The sequence below is a fragment of the Vulpes lagopus genome, chromosome X (genome assembly GCF_018345385.1).
Source record: "Vulpes lagopus strain Blue_001 chromosome X, ASM1834538v1, whole genome shotgun sequence".
Classification (NCBI taxonomy): domain Eukaryota; kingdom Metazoa; phylum Chordata; class Mammalia; order Carnivora; family Canidae; genus Vulpes; species Vulpes lagopus.
Genome location: NC_054848.1, coordinates 17536743 through 17557888, shown reverse-complemented (window position 1 = coordinate 17557888; position 21146 = coordinate 17536743). Strand labels below are relative to the sequence as shown.

At 42.7% G+C, this 21146-nt stretch overlaps 1 protein-coding gene across 2 annotated transcripts in view; it reads left to right on the top strand.

Annotated features, from left to right (window-relative positions):
* SMPX (small muscle protein X-linked) overlaps positions 1-18785 on the top strand; it is a 54416-nt gene extending 35631 nt beyond the window's left edge. Inside the window, exon 5 of one of the 2 annotated variants that reach the window (XM_041742149.1) lies at positions 18397-18785. The gene's annotated coding sequence lies outside the window, so the exon portion shown is untranslated. Of the gene's footprint in view, positions 1-10748; positions 10881-18396 lie in introns of those variants that run through there. The other variant, XM_041742150.1, reaches the window with a different exon arrangement.
* Positions 18786-21146: the final 2361 nt, after the last annotated feature.

The following is a 21146-nucleotide window of genomic DNA, read 5'->3' as shown; positions in this document are numbered from 1 at the left end:
TGTGAAGTCTAGCTGGCACTTCCAGCCGAATGACATCATTTCAGGTCTGTATTCTAGCATCGAGTGGTACAGTTCTCCCTTGGGGCTGGCTTTGCCTGTCTGATCTGCCAGTTTAAGAAGCAAGCTCATCCCTAACTTTAACGGAGATTCCAAGGAGAGCGAGGACAAGGCAGCACCAAGGACAGCATCCCGTAGGCTGTGGCAGTGGAAACCATTTAGATTGGCCTCCAGCAGCGGTCATCAAAGTTTCTCAGGGCCTTGGCATCACGTGGAGGGCCTCCTGAAACTCAGACTGCTGAGTCCCACCCCCAGAGTTTCTGATTCAGTGGGTCTAGGGTGGGCACGAGAATCTGCATTTCTGACAAGTTCCCACGGGCTGCTGCTGCTGGTTTGGGGACCACACTTTGAGAACCACCGACCTCGAGCCAGTAATCTAGATTGTTTAGGTCTGGACATTGAGAATTTCTAACTAACCCATCATCTGATCCATAGTTTTATAGCTAGTATCTAAAGGTATAGTAAGCAACTTGGTCAAACCTCTTTGCTGAAATTCAGATACACAAAGCATCAATGAAGCAACAATCATAAATGCTTAGAATAGGGTTTCTGAGGGTCAGGCACCATGCCAAGTATGTCACCTTGTGATTAGTAAATGAGTTAGAATACATAAGCTCCATTTCACAGGGGACAAACCTGAGGCACAGACAGGTTATGTGACTTCCTCCAAAGTAGCATAACTAGACAACAGGACAACTGGGATTCAAATTCGGGCTGACTGGCTCTTAACCCATTACCCCAGGCTGACTCTCCATGTGGCAGATAGGATGAGCTCCATGGAGGTGAAATGTGCTGTGTAAATTAAGAAGGACGCTGCTAAGGGGCCAGGAATTCTGGCAGTGGCATCAACTTACCTACCAGTCACTTAACCTCACTGGTTCAGCATTAATTTCTGTAACTGTTTATGAAGTTTGGACACTGTTACAATCCAAGGGTTGGCAAACTAGGTCCCACAGGCCAAATCCAGTTTACTATGTAGTTTTCTTTTAAAACTTTTTTACTGAGAGATAATTCTAGATTCCCATGCGGTTGCAAGAAATACTACCAAGAGATCTCTGGATGCAATGGTTGGGAAGAAATAAGAAAAAAATCATTTTTCCAATCTCTATAGAAATATTTCTAAGGAAGGCCTTGCCATGTTTTGGATATATGCAGAGACCAAAAAGTCGGGTTTGATAAATCTTCATTCAAGCATACTGTTATGTATGTCCAGGAAGTGGAAGGAAAACACAAAAGGGGTTCTAAATTTGAACACTTTACAAGTCCAATACAAGACAGGACCAGGATCACAGCTACTTGGCTGATTGATAGGCAATTGTATAGCTTTTCTCAAATACTATGACATAAGAACTGAAGCCAGTTTCTGAACAACTGTGTTGCCTAGCCTTGGGCTTTGGGTGGGAATCACTTCTTTTTATTCTAGTTATCGTAGTCTTGGAGTCAGGCAGCAATGAGTTGCTGGATGTAGTTAGACTTGAGATACTCAGTGTGGGCTGCACTAGGGTCACCTGGGCTTGTCTGAACCCCACTTCTGACCAATTAATTCTCTGAGGGAGGTGTATATTTCACAAGACCCGAAGGTGAGTCTAGTGTGCAGCTTGGGTCATAAGGACCAAGTTAGTGAATGTTTCTAAGGTCTTCCCAGGACAAACCAAATGGAAATGTTTGTTGATTAGGAAAGTATTTCTTTGGTTGAATGTCAACGTTGCTGGGATGAAAGTCCCCAAATGTGGGAAAGAGCCAAGCCTTCTTGGAAAGGCATGGAGCACAGATGTACACTTATGTATAGGGTGATCCAATGGTGAGCCACAGCTTCTGTTTGGGATAGGACATGGGGAAGAGATAGTGTTACCCAGAATGCCATTGAGTCCAGAACAATAGCCATACTGGGCTTGACATGGGCCGAAGACACCCTCTAGTGAGTGTGCTGTGCCTTCTCAGTGCTGCGGATATGTGTTTAGCCAGCAATATGTAGAGTTGTATTCTCATAGGTCAGGGGATCATCTGTGTTACTTATTCCAACCCAGCCCAGTAGGTCCCCTCTATGCTCCCTGCTTTGCTGTATGTCCCCTACCCTGGAGAGTCACTTGACTTTAACCATGAATTTAGCAACTTTTAAGCCCTGTCCCAATCCGTCTCACTCTAAAAACTGTCAGGGCTGCTGTTCTCTCCAAATAATCCCAATCACACCCTTTGGAGTGACTCACCAAGAGAAGAGTCCAAGTAAGTCCCATTCCATTGGAGTTTCTTTTAACTTGTTCAGCCTCTGGGTATAAACACAATGCAAGGAGGGTTATGTTTTTGGTATGATGTGCAAAGCACTGATTGCTGAGTGCTGAACTGTTGCACTGTAAGCTTTGGTTCAAGATCAGTCAGCTATGTTGGCCTGCTCCCGCAAAATTGAATCCATGAGTTCTCAGGATGCCAGATCTCTAATGTCTGGCTACTCACCATTTCAGAAATGCCCAAAGCAGTCTGTTCCTAGCCTCTGGCTAAGGATCTGGTTTCTGACATAAGTGCCATTTCTTGTGATTCCCATCAATAACACCTATTCATTGACACATAAAATACAAGAGCTACACTTGACTTATAGCAACTATATTACATATATATGCGTGTGTACATGTAATACATGTATACACATATGTATATATGTATTATACATACACATACATGTAAGTTTTTATTTAAATTCCAGTTAGTTAACATATGGTGCAATATTAGTTTTGGGTGTAGAATTTAGTGATTCAACAGTTAACATACAACACCTGGTGCTCATCAAGACAAGTGCCCTCCTTACTCCCCATCACCTATTTCCCCCATTTCTCCCCCCCCCCACCTCCCTTCTGGTAACCAGCAGTTTGTTTTCTAGAGTTAAGAGTCTGTTTTTTGGTTTTCCTCTCTCTTTTTCCCCCTATGTTTGTTTGTTTTGTTTCTTAAATTCTACATATGAGTGAAATCATATGGTATTTGTATTTTTCTGACTTGTTTCACTTAGTATAGTACTCCCTAGCTCCATCCACATCGTTACAAATGGCAAGATTTCATTCTTTTTTATGGCTGAGTAATATTCCATTATATAGATATACTACTTCTTTTTTATTCATTCATCAGTTGATGGGCATTTGTGATCTTTCCATAATTTAGCGATTGAGCAACTGTATTGTCTATTGCTGTGTAACAAATTACCCCAAACCCTGCAGCTTAAAACAATAAGAAGTATTATCTCAGAGTTTCTGTGCATTAGGGATCTAGAAGTGGTTGAGCTGGGTGGTTCTGGCCTGGAGTCCCTCATGAAGTTGCTGTCAAAATGTCAGGTGGGACCATAGTCATTTAAAGCTTTGGCTAAGACTGAAAGATCCACTTCTAAGATGGTGTACTCATGGCACTGGTTAATGGATAATGACTATTATCAGGAGACCTTAGTGTCTTTCCATGTACACCTCACCACTGGGCTGCTTGAATGCCCTCACAACATGGCAGCTGGCTTCCCCCAGAGGAAGTGATCCAAGAGAGAGCAAGGCGGAACCTGCGGTGGCTTGTATGACCTAGCCTTAGAAGTCACACTTCGTCATTTCGGTAATATCCTATTGATTGCCCTAGTCAGCCCTATTCAGTATTAGACAGGACTACATACGGGTATGAACACCAGGAGGCAAGATTCACCGGGGACCATCTGGGAGATCTCTCCAATAGTACCTTTTTTTCTAAACCAACGAGAACACTGGAGTCCAGAGAAGTGAGGTTTGCCCAAAGTCACTCAGCCTTAACATTCCAATATTTGTTTTTCTTTCAACCCCAACCGATCCTTACCACCCACAATTTCTTATATTTATTTAAAACACCAAATGTTGTTTATCTTTGGGAAGATTAGAAAGATTATTTCCAAATGTGAAGCCAGTTTCCCTGATGTTTTTTAACAGAGGAAGCCTTCAGAAACCAGACAGCGTATAAGCAAAGTGTACACTCCAAGCACTCCGGAAAGGTTTTTCTTCACTTCCTTGAGTCGTTAGGGAGGCAGTGCTCCAGAAGGAGGGAGAAAAAAGCAGAACCTCTGAGGGAAAGCAAACTCAACAGAGAACTAAAAATCCCATGTTTGAGGGATAAAGTTTACCTTTTGCATGCTGTTCTCTCTCCTTGGCTTGTTCCCATATTACGATGTTTTCTTGCTCTTGCTTTTGATTTCTGAGAGTGAAAGAACAAGAAAAAGAAAATAAGAAGTGAGGAAACAAACAGAGTATCACAATCAAACCAATGGCAAGGCCACCCTCCTTAAGGAGTGTGGGTTTCATTAACCCCAGATAAAAGGCAGCGACCTGGCCACAGGGACTCCCTAGGAAAATCACAGATTTTTTTTTCCTTTAAAAACTTATGTCTCTGAACACACACACACACACACAGATTTTTAAGCACAAAGCTCTGAACTGATCAATATTATCAGTTCTTTTCTCTTCAGGATCCTCTTTGAAACAGCCATCTTCTAAGAAAGGCAACAGCAAGAAAGAAACCTCTTCTTCATTCTCTATCCCTTTTCTATCAGCTAAAAAAACGACAAGGCCTGTCATCTCTGATCACCGTAACTCGTCAGGAGACACGACCACTTTCTCCCTGCCTGACCTATTTTGTCTAATGGGGCCCACTCCTGTGCCCTCTGCCACGCTACCTTCTCTCCCGAGTTCCATTTATAGCAGAGCTTTATTAATGGTTAAATCGTTAGGAGCGGATCTGTCTCCCTCCCAAGGCTTCTTTCCCCTATTCAATAAATTAAGCCATGGGATCCGAGAGACTGTCCATTTCTGCTCTATTTAAGCTCAGATTCTTCCCAGCTCACAAAACACTGTGAACTGACAGGTGAGAGCTCAGTATGAGTTCCCAGGGCCTGCCCAGCAGTCTGTGGTCACTTGCGATTTGTTTCGTATTTAGTTCTCGAAGTAACACTTGTGTGGCCCATGGGAATTTACCTAAGCCCTTGATGAAATTCTCCTATCTGGAGCTGAAATGCTTCACCAAGGAGCCTTTGGGCCTTCGCTAATGGTGAATGGCCTCCTTTCGCAATCCTCAGGCAAGAGCCCCTGGACAAGTGCTAGGAGGGTCTGACATGTTTGACCCCTCTTTTCACCTTGCAAGAAGGTTTGCAAATTCCATTCATCCGCCATTCTTGTTGCTGTCACACAGGTGACCTCACTGAACAACTGGAGCATTAGTGGCCCACAGCTGTCAAAGTGACCTGTGCATTTCACTTCTCAGAGCCTTTTCTCACTTGGTTTTAGTTGCCAGAGCCCTACAGTCAACAGAGCTTTCAAAAAAAAAAAAAAGAAAGAAACAGAAAAACCACAAAACTGATAATGTCACTGCCCTGCTGAACACCCTTCAGTGGCTCCCCATTACCCCTGGGGCCGGTATTAACTGGCTTATACTCACCAGTGTTCCCCCATCTTGCATTGCTGCCTGCTCAGAGCATTTCTTGTTCCAAACCTAGTGAACTGCTCCTGGTTCATGGAGGTGCCACGCTAACATGAGGCTGCTACACATACTCAGAATATTCTTTTCAAGTCTTTCTCCTATACCCATTAGCTGGTTAGTTCCTACCCCTCATTAGGTCTCAGATTATTTTTTAAATAGATTTTATTTATTTTTAAAGATTTTATTCATTCATTCATTCATTCATTCATTCATTCATGAGAGACATAGATAGACAAGAGGAGAGGCAAACCCCCTGTGCGGAGCCCGATGTGAGACTTGATCCCAGGACCCCAGGATCACTACGTGAGCCAAAGGCAGGTGCTCAACCTCTGAGCCACCCAGGTGCCCCTAAGTCTCAGTTTAAATACAATTTCTGAAAAGCCCTTCCATGGCCCCTTAACTGAATAGCACCCACAGCAGCCACCATTTATTTTATTATCTGACTGTTCTTCCAGATGTTCAGTTCCTTGAAGAGGGATAACTTGTCCCCTAGTGTATCCACAGTACCTAATACATTTTCTGACATATGATGTAACCAAATTAAAGCCAGGCATTTTGGTGCTCACCTTTAAAACCATTTACGCACATTTAAGTCCCAAGCCACATCCAAAAGAAGCGTAAATTGGTTGCCAAAAATGGCCTCAAAAATGAATGCAGATCTTCATCTAAGAAGGATTTACATTGTAAAACACACAGTAAAACTACTCCAAAAGTCTCTTGATTCATTTCCAGTGCAAGATCCCTTCACCCTAGAGACTTACCCCAAATCTCTCATTATTTCCCCCAAACCCAATTATCCGCTGGTGACCCCAAGCCCTTCTGTTTCTGTAATTTTGACTCCGTTAACTCCTTTTGATTCTCTACTCCAGCCACTTAGACCTCCACCAACCATCAGCACCACAATGAGCCTCCAGCCAAGATGACAATGACTGAATCCTGCTTGGAGGGCAGAGGGGAGTAAGGGATGTGTTGACTTATAAGATTTTTGTGGAACTTGTAAGCTTTTCTTTTTTTTTAAATACATAGAGGTGCTCTGCTAATTGCTTTAATAAGTTATGCTCCCAACAACCCTATAAGCTTGATACTCTTAGTTTCCTGCACTACAGAGGAGTACTTGACCACGGTGACATGGCTAGGAAGCAGGAAGAGTCAGGATCTGAAGGTGAGAGTTCATGCTAAAATGCCCCCACAGTAGGCACTCAGTAAACATGAGCTGAACATATAAACAAGATCCCACCTGGGAAACAGTTTGGAGGCCGGCAAGGCAAAAGGTGTGGAAGGGTTTTCTCTGATGAACTGATTGCAAGTACATGTCAAAGCTTTACTTCAAAGTTGCTTAAAGAAGGGGAGTGGGAGGTTTCCAGTTAGGAAATGTATGTCATGGGGATGAAAGGTACAGCACTGGGAACATAGTCAGTAGTATTGTCATGGTGTTGCATGGGGAAGACGGTAGCTACACTTGTGAGCACAGCACAACATATAGACTTGTTGAATCATCATGTTGTACACCTGAAACTAACGTAACACTGGGTGCCAACTATATTCAATAAAACAAAAAAAAAAGTTGCTTAAAGAAGCTTCAAAAGGCTAGTTCACAAACTTGGAATAGGAAATAATGTGGTTAGATAACATTGTTAGACCAAGTAGAAGTGGTCATTAAACTCTGTTACAAGGCTGATTTAGTGAGGCAGGTAAATCTAATTTCCCAGAAGGGGCTCTTAATCTGATTAAAGTTGATCAGAAAATCATTCATATGTTTTATCAGAAATGCCCCAGAAGGGACCACTCATCACACCAGAGCACACAGCTGTCCCAACTCAGGTTTGGGATCATTTTCTTTCACAGAAGTGTTTCTTGACCTCATCAATCTTCACATTTGGGTGGGATAACTCTTTGGGGTGGGGGCTGTCTCAGGCCCTGTGGGATGCTTAGAGTATCCCTGGCCTCTACCCACCAGATGCCAGTGGCACCTCTTCCTTCTGGATGTAATAGCCTAAAATGTCTCTACATGTTGCCAAATGTCTGTGGGAGGGGACAAGATACCACCTCACACAGTGAGAGAATGACTCCTCTAGACTGTGGTCTATGGACTAAAAGCGATGGCATCTCTTGGAAGGTTGCTAGAAACGCACAACCTAAGCCCCACCCAGACCCCTAGAGAAGGAATCTGCAGTTTAACGAGATCCCTAGGTGCTTCCTATGGACATTAAACTCTGAGAAGCCCTTCTAGGCCAGCAGTTCTCAACCCTGCCTGCACATCAGAGGCCTTGGGAGCTCTCAAGAATACTGCTCACACCCCCAGAGACTGATGTCATTGGTCTGGGGGCAACCTGGGCCTTGAGAGTTTTAAAAACTCTCCAGGTGATTCTAATTTGCAGCCAAGTTTACACTTCTTGTTCTGGATAGTTTAAAAACAACCTGCCCTACAGCTTTGGGAGTGATTTCCAAAAACCTATATCGAGACCTCACATCTCCAAAGTGATGCTTCTTTCCTTCCCATGAACATCCTTCTTTTTTGACCTTTTATCACTTTTAAGATGACAGAATTAAAGTTCTTTGATGATGGTTTCAAAAGGTAGGATTTGGCTATAACTAATTTAAAATTATGGTTGGAATGATTTGGGAAAAAGAATGAAGGCATTGGTTTAACCTTCCCCAGATAACTTCCTAAAGAAGTAAAAGCCATATAGGCAGTGATATTGTAAAAATGATGTATGGTGAGATGGCAGCTACACTTGTGGTGAGCACAGCATAATGTATACAGTTGCCAAATCACATATGTTGTACACCTGAAGCTAATGTAACATTGCATGTCAACTAAAACAAAAGAATTTTTAAAACTTTAATTAAAAAAGAAGAGCCAGCAGAATCATCCCTCAAAAGCTTGCTAATTTTAAAAAATGTCTGTACTTGAAAAAAATCCAAACATTAAACAGCAAGCTCTAACAAGAAAATTGTTTTGCATGAAATGTGCAATTATATAAAGAGCCCATGAAAATTGGGAACCAAAACACTAACACCTTAATAGATAAACAGATAAAGGAAATGAGCTCACAATTCACAAAAGTGGATGTATAATTAGAGAAGCATGAGAAAATGTGCAGCCTCACTAGTAATCAAAAGCATGCTCAATGAAAAAAGAGTTAACAATTTTCCTCTTATAATATTCACCATGATGAGTGGGAAAATGATCATGAAACAGACACTTGCTTATTCCCTCAATAGATATGGAGTGTCTTCTGAATAGGAGGCATCCCGCTAATCTACACAATGAGGGTGTGGGGCTTAGGAAATGAAGAAAGTTCAAGCCATTAAAAATTTCTATCTTCCCCCACCCAGTTAGGCCTTGATGGAAGCTGTCCTAAAGAAAATGTTCATGTGGAAAAAGTTATGTTCATTTATGATAGCAAAAGTGATTAAAAGCCCAAATACCCATTAACAAGATTCTGATTAAGTAAACTCTGGTGTATCCACCTGATAAAATACTACAGACACTATTTGTGATATAATGAATGATTAATGAAAAAGAATACGAACAGTAGACTACTGGAAGAATGGTGCAGTAATAAAGTAATTTTGAAAATGCTACCTGGTGTCATCCCCACCACCCAAAACATACAATATACATCTGTATATTTAAAGCTCTGAGGGTAAAAGATGTGTACTCTGAGAACTCTGGAACACTTATGAAAGAATTGAAGATGACACAAAGAAATGAAAAAGAATTCCATGCTCATGGATTGGAAGAACACTGTTAAAATGTCTATACTACCTAAAGCAATCTACACATCGAATGCAATCCTTATCAAAATACCACCAGATTTTTTTTAACAGAGCTAGAACAAACAATCCTAAAATTTTTATGGAATCGCAAGAGATCCGAATGGCCAAAAAAGAAAAACAAAGCTGGAAGCATCATGATTCTGGAATTCAAGCTATATTACTAAGCTGTGATCATCAAGACAGTATGGTACTGCCACAAAAACAGACACACAGATCAGTGGGATAGAATAGACAACCTGGAAATGAACTCTCAACTCTATGGTCAACTAGTCTTTTTTTTTTTTTTTTTTTTTTTGGTCAACTAGTCTCTGACAAAGCAGGAAACAATGTCCAGTGGAAAAAAGTCTCTTTAGCAAATAGTGTTGGGAAAACTGGATGGCAACATGCAGAAGAATAAAACTGGACCACTTTATTACACCATACATAAAAATAAATTCAAAATGGATGAAAGACCTAAATGTGAGACAGAAAACCATCAAAATCCTAGAGGAAATCACAGGCAGCAACCTCTTTGAGCTCAGCTACAGCAACTTCTTAATAGACACATCTCTGGAGGCAAAGGAAACAAAAGCAAAAATGAACTATTGGGACTTCATCAAGATAAAAAGCTTCTGCACAGCAAAGGAAACAATCAACAAAACTTTTTAAAAGGCAGCCTATGGAATGGGAGAAGATATTTGAAAATGATATATCTGATAAAGGGCTAGTATCCAAAATCTATAAAGAACTTACAAACTCAACACCCAAAAAACAAATAACCAAGTTAAGAAATTGGCAGAAGGGGATCCCTGGGTGGCGCTGCGGTTTGGCGCCTGCCTTTGGCCCAGGGCGCGATCCTGGAGACCCGGGATCGAATCCCACATCAGGCTCCCGGTGCATGGAGCCTGCTTCTCCCTCTGCCTATGTCTCTGCCTCTCTCTCTGTGACTATCATAAATAAAAAAAATTAAAAAAAAAAGAAATTGGCAGAAGACATGACTACTACTGACACTATTTGTGATATAACGAATGATTAATGAAAAGAGAAATACAAATCAGAGAAATACAAACCAAAACCACAATGATGACGGGATGAGCACTGGGTGTTATGCTATATGTTGGCAAATCGAACTCCAATAAAAAGAATACAAAAAAAAAAAAAACCCACGATGAGATACCACCTCACGCCTGTCAAAATTTATAACACAAGAAACAACAGATGTTGGTGAGGATGTGGAGAAAGAGGAACCCTCTTGCACTGTTGCTGGGAATGCAAACTGGTGCAGCCACTCTGGAGAATAGTATGGAGGTTCCTCAAAAAGTTAAAAATAGAGCTACCCTATGACCCAGCAATTGCACTACTAGGTATTTATCCGAAGGATAAAAAAATACAGATACAAAGCGGTACATGCACTCCGATGTTTACAGCAGCATTTTTTTTTTTTTTTTTTTTTTTTTTTTTTACAGCAGCATTATCAGGAATAACCAAACTCTGGAGAGAGATCAGATGTCCATCAACTGACGAATGGATAAAGAATAAGTGGTGTGTGTGTGTTGGAATATTACTTAGCCATCAAGAAGAATGAGATCTCGCCATTTGCAATGATGTGGATGGAACTAGGGAGTATTATGCTAAATGAAATGTTAGTCAGAGAAAGACAAATACTGGATGATCTCACTCATATGTGGAATTCGAGAAGGAAAACAGATGAACATATGGGAAGGGGGAAAAAAGGAGAGAGGGAAACAAGCCATAAGAGACTCTTAATAATAGAGAACAAACTGAGGGTTGATGGAGGGAGGTGGGTAAGGGATGGGCAAGTTGGGGGGTGGATATTCAGAAGGGCACTTGTGATGAGCACTGGGTGTTGTATGTAAGCGATGAATCACTGAATTCTACTCCTGAAACCAATATTGCACTGTATGTTAACTAAAATTTAAATAAAAAAAAGAAAAATATAAAGCTGTGAGGAGCCCTAAACCGAAGAAAATGGTTTATCTTTGTTTAACCTAGTATTTCTCTATTTATCTGACCATAGAAAGTTTCCTTTTTTTCCTTCCTCTCCTTTTCTTTCAAAAGTGAAATGTGTTTTATTGTCTCTTGGAACTAGTATTTCCCAAACAAAGAAACAAACCAACCAATCCTTGAGGATATGTTGGCAGATACAGTAGTATTGAAAACTATGTAAAAATAAAAGCCATATATGCTATATACACACATACATAGAAAAAATCCATCAAGTTGTTCACTTAAGATTTGTACGTTTACTCTACAAAAATGTTAAAAAGAAACCCCTCTAAATTCTGAGAAGGAAAGAAATATTTTTAAGTTAAATATTGGGGTCCGTTAGAACAAGTAAAAGAACTAAATCAACTTATTGATACACTACAGGTATATTTTTTTGTATCAGTTGTTTCTGCAAGGTGCCTCCAATACCGTCAGTATGTACAGATTACTTGTGCTCATTTTTTTTTTTTGTAAATGTCAGATTTATTAAAGTATAATTTACATACAATAAAGTACAATTGGATGAGTTTGAGAAGTGCATACAGTCTTGGAACCATCACCAGTCATATAAGTTACATCATTCCCAAAACCCGTCAGGCCCCTCGGCAGCCAAAGTCCTTCCCCACCCCCAGGCACACAGAAGGTCCAGTAACTAGAACTCCGTCCAGGTATTACAACAAAGAAACCTGTCATTTAAACCACCAGCACAAAATACACTGGGATAAAGGACTTTAATGAAGCAATTCTCAACGTGTACTATGCCAGTTTGTGACACAATTAGTAGACCAAACTTGTGCTCATTTTATTAGAGTTTTGAAAAGAAGCATGGGGGAAAGAGCTCCAGACAGGCTTTCTAATCCTGGACCAGCCATTAACTAGTTTGTGTGATCTTGGACAATTGAGTCAACTCCACTGGATTTTAATTGCCTAATTTCTAAAATGAGGAGCAATATGACAATTCTAGTTCTGTTCATCTTCAAAAATAGTTTTCAAGCTTTGTAGTTCTAGCTTTGCCTGATGGAACATCAAACGCCAGGTTTTTATTTGAATACCACTTGGTACCATCATTGGCTAGTGTAAAAACAAACAGTTGGTCAGCTCTAAGGTGATCTCCATGGCAATGTGATTCCAGGATGCCTTGCGGGAGAGAGACAGAGAGGACTATATTTATTTTATCGGTTCTGTTAACCTTATGTCAAGTAATTGGTTTACCATTTGGATGTTCCAGAACCTGTGACTGCCACTGACTGTTGCCAGATGGTTCTCAGAGGATGTTGGGTATTTCTGATGCAAGCACCATTGTCTCTAGGCTTTGAATGCTCATGCCTAAACAACACAGAAGGATCCTGCCATCTTTGGAAACTGTGAGAATTTCTTGATAAGACAGCAGTCTACTCCATTTGTTCCATTGCTTTGTCTACCTTAGGTGTTAGTGAGCTCTGCTTCATGTGGTGGGTCTTGGGTCAGTGTTTGTCCAGTGAAGTCACTGGCCCCCTAGACACAGGGAGGTCTGTGCTCTGCTGGATGGAGAGAGACTGACCACAAAACCAGGAGCTGCCAGTGGTGATGGGTCTTGGATGATGCCCATTTCTCCACTTAGATCTCCCCAAACAAAGTCAGTGTTGTCTCAGCTGCCAGCCGTCAACTCTGGCTTGATTATCCAGTTACCACAAATTCTCAATATGATAGGATTAAAAGCAACAACAACAACCCTTCTGAACTTGTTTTAGTGGGATTTGACCTGGACACGCAATTTACCTTTTCCTTACTCAAATTCTCCATGTCCAGCACAGAATGCTGCTTGAACCTGGATTTTAGGGGCAGAATTAAAAAAAAAAAAAGTCCTGCTCTTTATGCTTTTTCTCATCTTCTCCGCTTTTACTAGTTGTTGGTAGAAACATTTCAGTTTTCACTTTCTCCATCAGAGGCTTCATGATGCCCAAAAGCCAATTTGGGTGGGTGCTTCATGGTTTTAAGAAAAAAGTTTTTAAAGTTTTTACTTAGAGTTTTGTTTTTTTAACTTTGTAAGTGGCTGTTTGGGATAAAAGAGAATTCTGGGCTTGGAGTTCACCTGAATGCAATTCCAGGCTGTGTGCTTCCTCTTGTTTGCCCGACCCTGGTGTGTGAGGTTCCACAGGAACCCCAGTTGTAGCTCGCACCACCTTCCTCTCCATGTGGTCATTTCCATGGGCCAATGTGCGCGAACGTGCTTTACAAATTTCAGAGGACCCTACCAATGCCCTTTAGCCAATTCCAAAGCTTCAGTCAGTTTGCTCTGGGTGCATGGCCAGCCATCGCATATGGAACCAGAGAGAATATGAGGTACACCCTTTCTCTTGACTACTTTTGAGTGTCACTGTGTTTATGGTCTGTGATTGAGCAGCACGCAGGAGGAAGTAATCACCACACAGTCCCCGAGTGTCTGGTTAAAGGACTAAATGCAGACAAGTGTTGAGTGGACTCCATTTCATAAATGATGTATGAGGGGCCATGGCCACTATGACTAACACAGCTATAAATGGGTCATGGCAAGGCATAAACATCACATGTTCCTCAGCCTGGATCTAGGGTGACACAAGGGAGATATCTGGTGTATCACCCCTGTACCAGCCAACGTGTGTCCTTCCCAAGCTTAAGCTACAAGTGGGGCCTCTATGTCTTTTGGATTTGGGTACAAAAGTTGTGTGGGATACCTGAAGAGTGACTTTTCAATAAAGTGCCTCATATTCCCCATCGTTCTCACAAATGTGCCTACAGAAGAAGAGCACACAGCTGGCTAGGCTGCAAAGCAGTGTGGCCTGGGATGCCACCCAACACACTTGCATTCCAACAACCCGAAAAACAAGTGTGCTTTGTCGCATGCACACTTTTAGCTCTGGATCCCTTCCCATTGTTCCCATGTCTAAAATTGAACGCTGACCCCGTGTCTCTGAATTTCTGCATTCTTGTATTCTGGAAACTGACAGGTATTTCAAGAACACACTGAGTCCCACAAGGCCAAGGATGGAGACTCCGGTCCTTTGGGGGCTTGGCAGTGCAGCAAGGACCATATGTGACCGTAGCCATCAGCACTGCCCTGTGTCCAATGTTGCTGGGTCCTCTTAGATTTCACTGGGACCCGGGAGGGAGAGGGAAAGCCTGGGGGGTGGGCAGGATGGTCTGCAGAAGGACAACTGCTGTGAGTCCTCTGTCTCATCTGCTGTCTCCTGCCTGGCTCCTTCTACAAGGGAGAACTGAGATCCCACTGCAGATTAAATGAAGTAATTGTGTGAAGTGGCACACAGCAGGTGGTCAAAACTGGCACCATTGTCATTAGCTATTTCCCCACCCCCATATGATGCATAGGCCGATGATTTGGGTACAGGGGTCCCGTCTTCCACCAGCTTCCTCAAGCTTCCCATGGCTGGCAGGCACAGCAAGGGAAGGGGAAGAGCACAGATCCCCCGCAAATAGTGTTGCAGAAAGAATTGCATATGTTTGTTTTCCTAAATCATCTGGGCCTCTTACAGTGGTGACGATGATCTGGGAAGACTCGGTCAACATTTCCTTGTGTTTCCAAAACTGTCAGGGACAGAGGACCACAAGCTGAGCCCCACTGTGAGGGGTGCTTCAGGGCTTCTAAATAGTCACTGGAGGATCATTGCAAATGGCTCATCTCATACTTCTCAGTATGGCCACAATTTCATCCACCTGGGGCATATAGGTGGTGGTCAAAGTCCATATCAAGCTTGTCACAGAAATGGTTCCCATTTCTGGGTTGCAGATGGCACTTCTCAGTCTGGACACTTCTTGGAGTGAAATCACACCTCCTAGAACATACTTCAGTGACAATTTGCTATGACTCATCACTCTTTCCATGCTGCTCAGAGGAGCTGAAGGAATGTCTCAGCTTCGAGGGCAGATTGTCATAGGCCTCTCACTAAGCCAGAGTGACTGGCCATATGTCACCCAGCACAGTCACCACAGCAAATGGCTTGAGTGTACTGCAATGGGGCTATAGCCAGGGCCTCAGGCAGATGTGACAGCACCATGGGGATGCAGCACATCAAATCAACACTCCTGGTGTACCGTGTGGCCCCTCGCTCATTCCTGCTGCCTCACATTGACAAACGTGGCTTTGGCTATAACTCCAACTCCACTTCTCATCCTGCTCTCGCTTACCCAGTGGTCCACTCGTCAGTCCTCTGGGCCGTGCCGTGGGCCAGGTGCTGTGGTCGGCAGGGGGATGTAAATATGAATAGGGAAGTATTCACAGGCTCCCGGAGGTGAGAGCCTAGTGGCAGGACAGCTATGTAGGGAAGCCATGAGAGGAGAGACAGGATGCATATATAACAGATAATTGCAATGCAGTGTGTTATGTGAGAGTCACAGCAGTGAAGAGGGGGTACACAGTTGTAAGCACAGAGGGAGAGGCCTGAGGGCTCCCCTCACATTACAGAAGCAGTGAGCGTCCAGCAAACTCAGAGCACGGGGTGCACGAGGAAGAGTGGTCAGATACGGACTGGCTGGAGGGCCCAGATGAGGCTAGGAAGTTACTGGCCAACAAAAGGCATTTCAGCCAGAAGTCTGGGGCCGGGAAGAGTTGGTATCTTGCTTCCTCTTGGTGGCCAGCATGGACTGAGAATAGAGTTTCTAAAAAAAAAATGCTAAAGAAATATGAGCACCTGTGCTGACTGCTATTAATGTTTTCAGCTATATCTTTATGAATCTTTCCCTATCTTTTCCTCTGGCTTGAGAACCATCCAGAACTTTCCTGTTAGTGGTCTGGAAAAAGCCCCAGAATCAAAACACCTGAGTTCAAATCCCAGCTTCTCTATTTACCAGCTATGAGACTTTGAGTTACTCACTTTGCCTTTTGACCTCTACATATTTCATCTCAACAGTGAGTACAGGTGGATTTTGGAGACATTGTGGGTTTGGTTCCAGACCACTGCAAAAAAAGTGACTGAAATGAATTTTTTTGGTTTCCCAGTGCTTCTAAAAGTCATGTATACACTATTTTGCAGTCCATTAAGTGTGCAATAGCATTAGGCCCAAAATAAAACCGAGGTACATGCCTTAAATAAGATACATTATTGCTTAAAACCTGCTAACCATCATCTGAGCTTTCAGCAAGTTGTACTCTTTTTGCTGGTGGAGGGGCTTGCCTTGACGTTGATGGCTGCTGACAGATCAGCATGGTGGTTGCTGCAGGCTGGGGTGACTGTGGCAGTTTCTTAAAATAAGGCAACAGTTAAGTTTGTGGCATCGAATGACTCTTCTTTTCTCTTGAATAGTTAGTGGCCACTGTAGGGTTATCAACTGGCCTAACTGCAATATTGTTATGTCTCAGGGAATAGGGAGGCCTGAGGTGAGAGAGACCAGGGAAGGACTGGTCAGTGGAATAGTCAGAACACACACAAACATCTGTTAAGTTTGCTACCTTATCTGGGCATGGTGCATGGCACCCCAAAACAATTACAACAGTAACATCAAAGATCACTGGTCACAGATCGCCATAACAAATATAATAATGAAAATATCTGAAATATTGTGAGAATTACCAAAATGTGACAGAGATGCCAAGTGAGCAAATGTTATTGGAAAAATGCCCACAGACCTGCTCAACACAGGGGTGCCACAGCCCTTCAGTTTGTCAAAAGTGCAGTATCTGCAAAGTGCGATAAAGTGAAGTGCGAGAAAACACGGTATGGCCATATAAACAAAAACTGCATTACAGCAATGCTGTAAATGGTAAATGACAAAATGTGCTCTAAGAACACTGGAAAGCCAAGCATTCTAGAAGACCTCTGCTACAGGGCTCTCCTCAGGGCTCACTGGCCATGACTGGGTCCCATGGCTACCCCTACCTCGAAGAGATACCGGCAGGGAGAGTACTTGGCCTCTGTAGTAGAGGAAAACGAGGGTTAAGGTAGTTGAGCGTGGGAATGGAGAGAAGCCAGCCCTAGTGTCTGCCACAGCAGCGAGGGACCTTTGTTTGTGGAGTTTTCTTTCTCCAGCCACTGACAATAAACAAATGTGAGCATTCCACTTGTTAGAAAAGATTCATCTTGTTCACATAAGGAAGTAACACAAGGAATGACACCCAGGAATAATGGGAAACAAATGTGTAAATGATGTCAAAAGATCTTTACATTACAAGAGATTTTAAAAGAAATGGCACCATATGCATTAGCTACGGGTGCATAACCAACTCCCCATCACCCAAATCCAATGGCTTAGAACAAAGTCATTTATTATCCTAGCTCGTATGTTCCTGGCTCAGCTGATTTAGGCTGGGCTCACTTAGGCATCTTTTTTTTTTTTAAAGATTTTATTTATTTATGAGACAGAGAGACAGAGACACAGGCAGAGGGAGAAGCAGGCTCCATGCAGGGAGCCCGATGTGGGACTCGATCCTGGGACTCCAGGACCATGCTCTGGACTGAAGGCAGATGCTAAACCTCTGAGCCACCCAGAGATCCCCCTCACTTAGGCATCTCTATTAGCTGGAGGCTCTGTGCTAATGGGGCCTGGTGGGGACGTGTTAGCTGGGGTGGCTCAGCTGCACATGCTTCTCATCCTTTTCCTGGGATCAGCGGGTGGGCCAATGGCAGATGTGCAAGAGAGTTACCAAACACATGTGACACCTGTTCAGGTTCAGGGTCAGAACTGACAGACCATCACTTCTGCCTCATTCTGTTGGCTGAAGCAAGTTCATGGCCAGACTCAGATGTGAGGAATTATACCCCACCTATGATCGTAGGAAAATTACATGGCAATGGGGATGGCTGTGCGGAGGGGTGGAGAATTGGGGCCACGACTGCAAATTTACCACAGGCACCAAAGGTCTTGCAAGTCACACACATAAGGTTAGCATTATACTCTAATTATTCCAGAAGGAAGCCATCCTAATTTAGTTTGGAATTATTTAAATCACTAGAGTCAAAGCGGATGGTCACACCTACTCATAGTTCACTTTATATTCATGGAATCAAGAGATGAAGTTTCCAAGTGAAAATGATGTCTCCAATTTTGACTTTTACCTATCACATTGATTTTCAAGCTATCCCTACATTATATCTTACGAAAACAAAACTAATGCTTCTTTTGGCTTTTCTTTTGCAGGTTTGATGTGAAGAACTGAAGAGAAAGAGAATGGATTCAAATAAAAATAGCTCATGAAAAAATTTTATATATTTGTATGAAGATTATGAACCTCCTGAATGCCTAAGCCTCTAGCAGGAATGTCTTGTTTGTACATTTGTATCTCTGCCTTCTCGTTGGCTTCACTTCTTACTTTACCTTCCTGTTTGGCACCTGGCAAAGCAAATTAGCTGAAGAATTCACCAACTGGAGGAGGAACTGGATTTTACAGAGAGGGATAGGGCAATATGCATGACAATGATTTTGATAGGAAGTTCTCTATACTTCACACACTATTTTGGTCAATATTTGGAATGTATTTTAGTTCTTCACATCCTAAATTATATCAATAAACTTTTTATGAGTTCAAATACTTGAGTAAATATAAAATGTGAATCTAGACTAAATCAATTTTCGTATCTTCAGATAGCTACATATTCCTCTTCATGGAGAGAAATGAGATATAAGAGCCAGCCAGGGGTGCCTGGTGGCTTGTTCGGTTAAGTGTCTGGCTCTTGGTTTCAGCTCAGCTCATGATCTCGTGGGTGGTGAGATGGAGCCCTGCATTTGGGCTCCACGCTCAGTGGGGAGTCTGCTTGAAGATTCTCTCCCTCTGCCCCTTCCCCCACTTGCACTCTCACTTTCACTCTCTCTCTGAAATAAATAAATTAATCTTAAAAAAATAAAAAAGAGCCAGCCAGATCCCAAATTGCTTACATGGGGGTTTCTCCTAAATAACTGGGTACCATGGGTAAAACTAGGGCTGACTGGTCGCTATAAAGGGGGTTAAACAGTGCCTTATGACTTGATGGGATGAGCACTGGGTGTTATACTATATGTTGGCAAATTGAATTTAAATAAAAAAATGTAAAAGAATAGCGCCTTAGGAACTGGGCATCGTTGATAGTCCTCCTCCAAGGATGACCTTTGTGGTGAATGTGTTGTACTTCCATAGAGGCCTAGAAATTCCCTTTGCCCAGATGAGACAGAGTTCATTAAAAGGCACAACAAAATAAACCTGAAAGATCGGAACCAGAGAGGGGCAGATCATACCTTAGGTGTCCAAAGAAAGGTGAAATGTGTCTCCTGTTGCTAAGATGGAGAGTCTCTATGTAACATAATCAGTGGCCAACACCATCATAAACCAAAAAGAGTCACCCATGTCCCTCTAGAGTCTTCTGATCTTCCCAGATGCCAGCAACTTCACAGTGTGAAGATTTGAGGAACCTGGTTCTGGAGACTGCATTGTTTTAAAGGTAAGTGTGTCACCTATCTGGTATGCAGAGACCCCAGCACTGTGACTTTGTTCCTTGCTTCAGTGCCTCCTGTTAAAAAAAAAAAAAAAAATTCAGGGCAGCCCGGGTGGCTCAGCGGTTTAGCGCCACCTTCAGCCCAGGGCATGATCCTGGAGACTTAGGATTGAGGCCCGAGTCGGGCTCCCTGCATGGAGCCTGCTTCTCCCTCTGCCTCTCTCTTTCTCTCTCTCTGTCTCTCATGAATGAATAAATAAAATCTTTAAAAAAATCAGATGTACCTCTAAATATCTCAAGCAAAAATCAGTCTTTAGCTTTTCTGTTTCGTAGAGATCAGTTTCCCAAAGCAAGACTATCAGGCACATGTGACTGGCTGTAGGTTCAGTAGGGCCTGATGAGTTTAGGTTTTCCTGAAAGGGTATCCATCTGGCTGTGGGGCCTAGGTATCTCTCTGGGCTGTGGCTTAGCCTGGTGGTCCGAATCTAATATAGATGCACAGAGGGCAAATATCAGTCAGAACAAAATCTGCTGGCCTAATCCTCTGTCAGCAGAACAGGTCCTAAATAACAGGGCATTGTGTTGCCATTCCGCTCCTTCCTAATTAGGGTAGTTGGGTAGGGTGGTGGTTGTCCGCTGTTGTTTATAATCTCAGTGTTCCCTTTGTTTATATATAAATGATTCATGTTCAGTTTCAAAATGACATTCTGGTTGGATGTCATAAAAACTGTCTTCACATTTTCCTATGGTCTCTCAAGTCATACGTGCAGCATAATACAGACCAGAGGCATCAGCCAAATTCAGCGGATTTGTGGAGAGCTTCTCATTTACTATATATTTTGTTTTGTTAAGGAGCAAATTCTCTGTATTTGGGAGTTAGCAAGTTCCACAGCCTGTCATTCATTGGACAGCACATATAATGTAGGAGAAGACAGAGTTTCTTTTCAATGAAGTTCTTTTAAAAAAAAATTCACATGCCTCATGCTAAATGGCTCTTAAAAAACCCATATATCACGTTGAAACAGCCTTATTTATCTTACGCGTTTGTAATCAACCAATTATTATGCCACTTTTCCGTGGGGAAGAAACAAGATACAAGTCGTTGAAGGTTCATTAGGAGAGAGAGAACAAAACTAGAAATGACATCAGTTTGAGCAATTAAAGTTAAGCATAAGGTACAATAGCGTTTTTAGTACAAGTGCTGTAAATGGTACAAGTGTCAGATGTTCTGCTGACAGGTGGGGATGTTCGAGTGTGATCACAGTCGCTCTGCCCACACTGCCTGGCTGCCTACTCTATGGCAAGCTCTATGCTAAGTGCTGGGAGGAGCACAGCACATTCACCCAAAAGATCACCTTGCTTCAAACCCCTCCTCACATGCCCTCTCCCCACTCCCTCCCCATATGAGATGTTCCTATACAGTGCTCCAGTGAGGGAAAGAGAAGGCCCCCCGCGGGGTTCAGGCCTGTGTGAGACACTTGA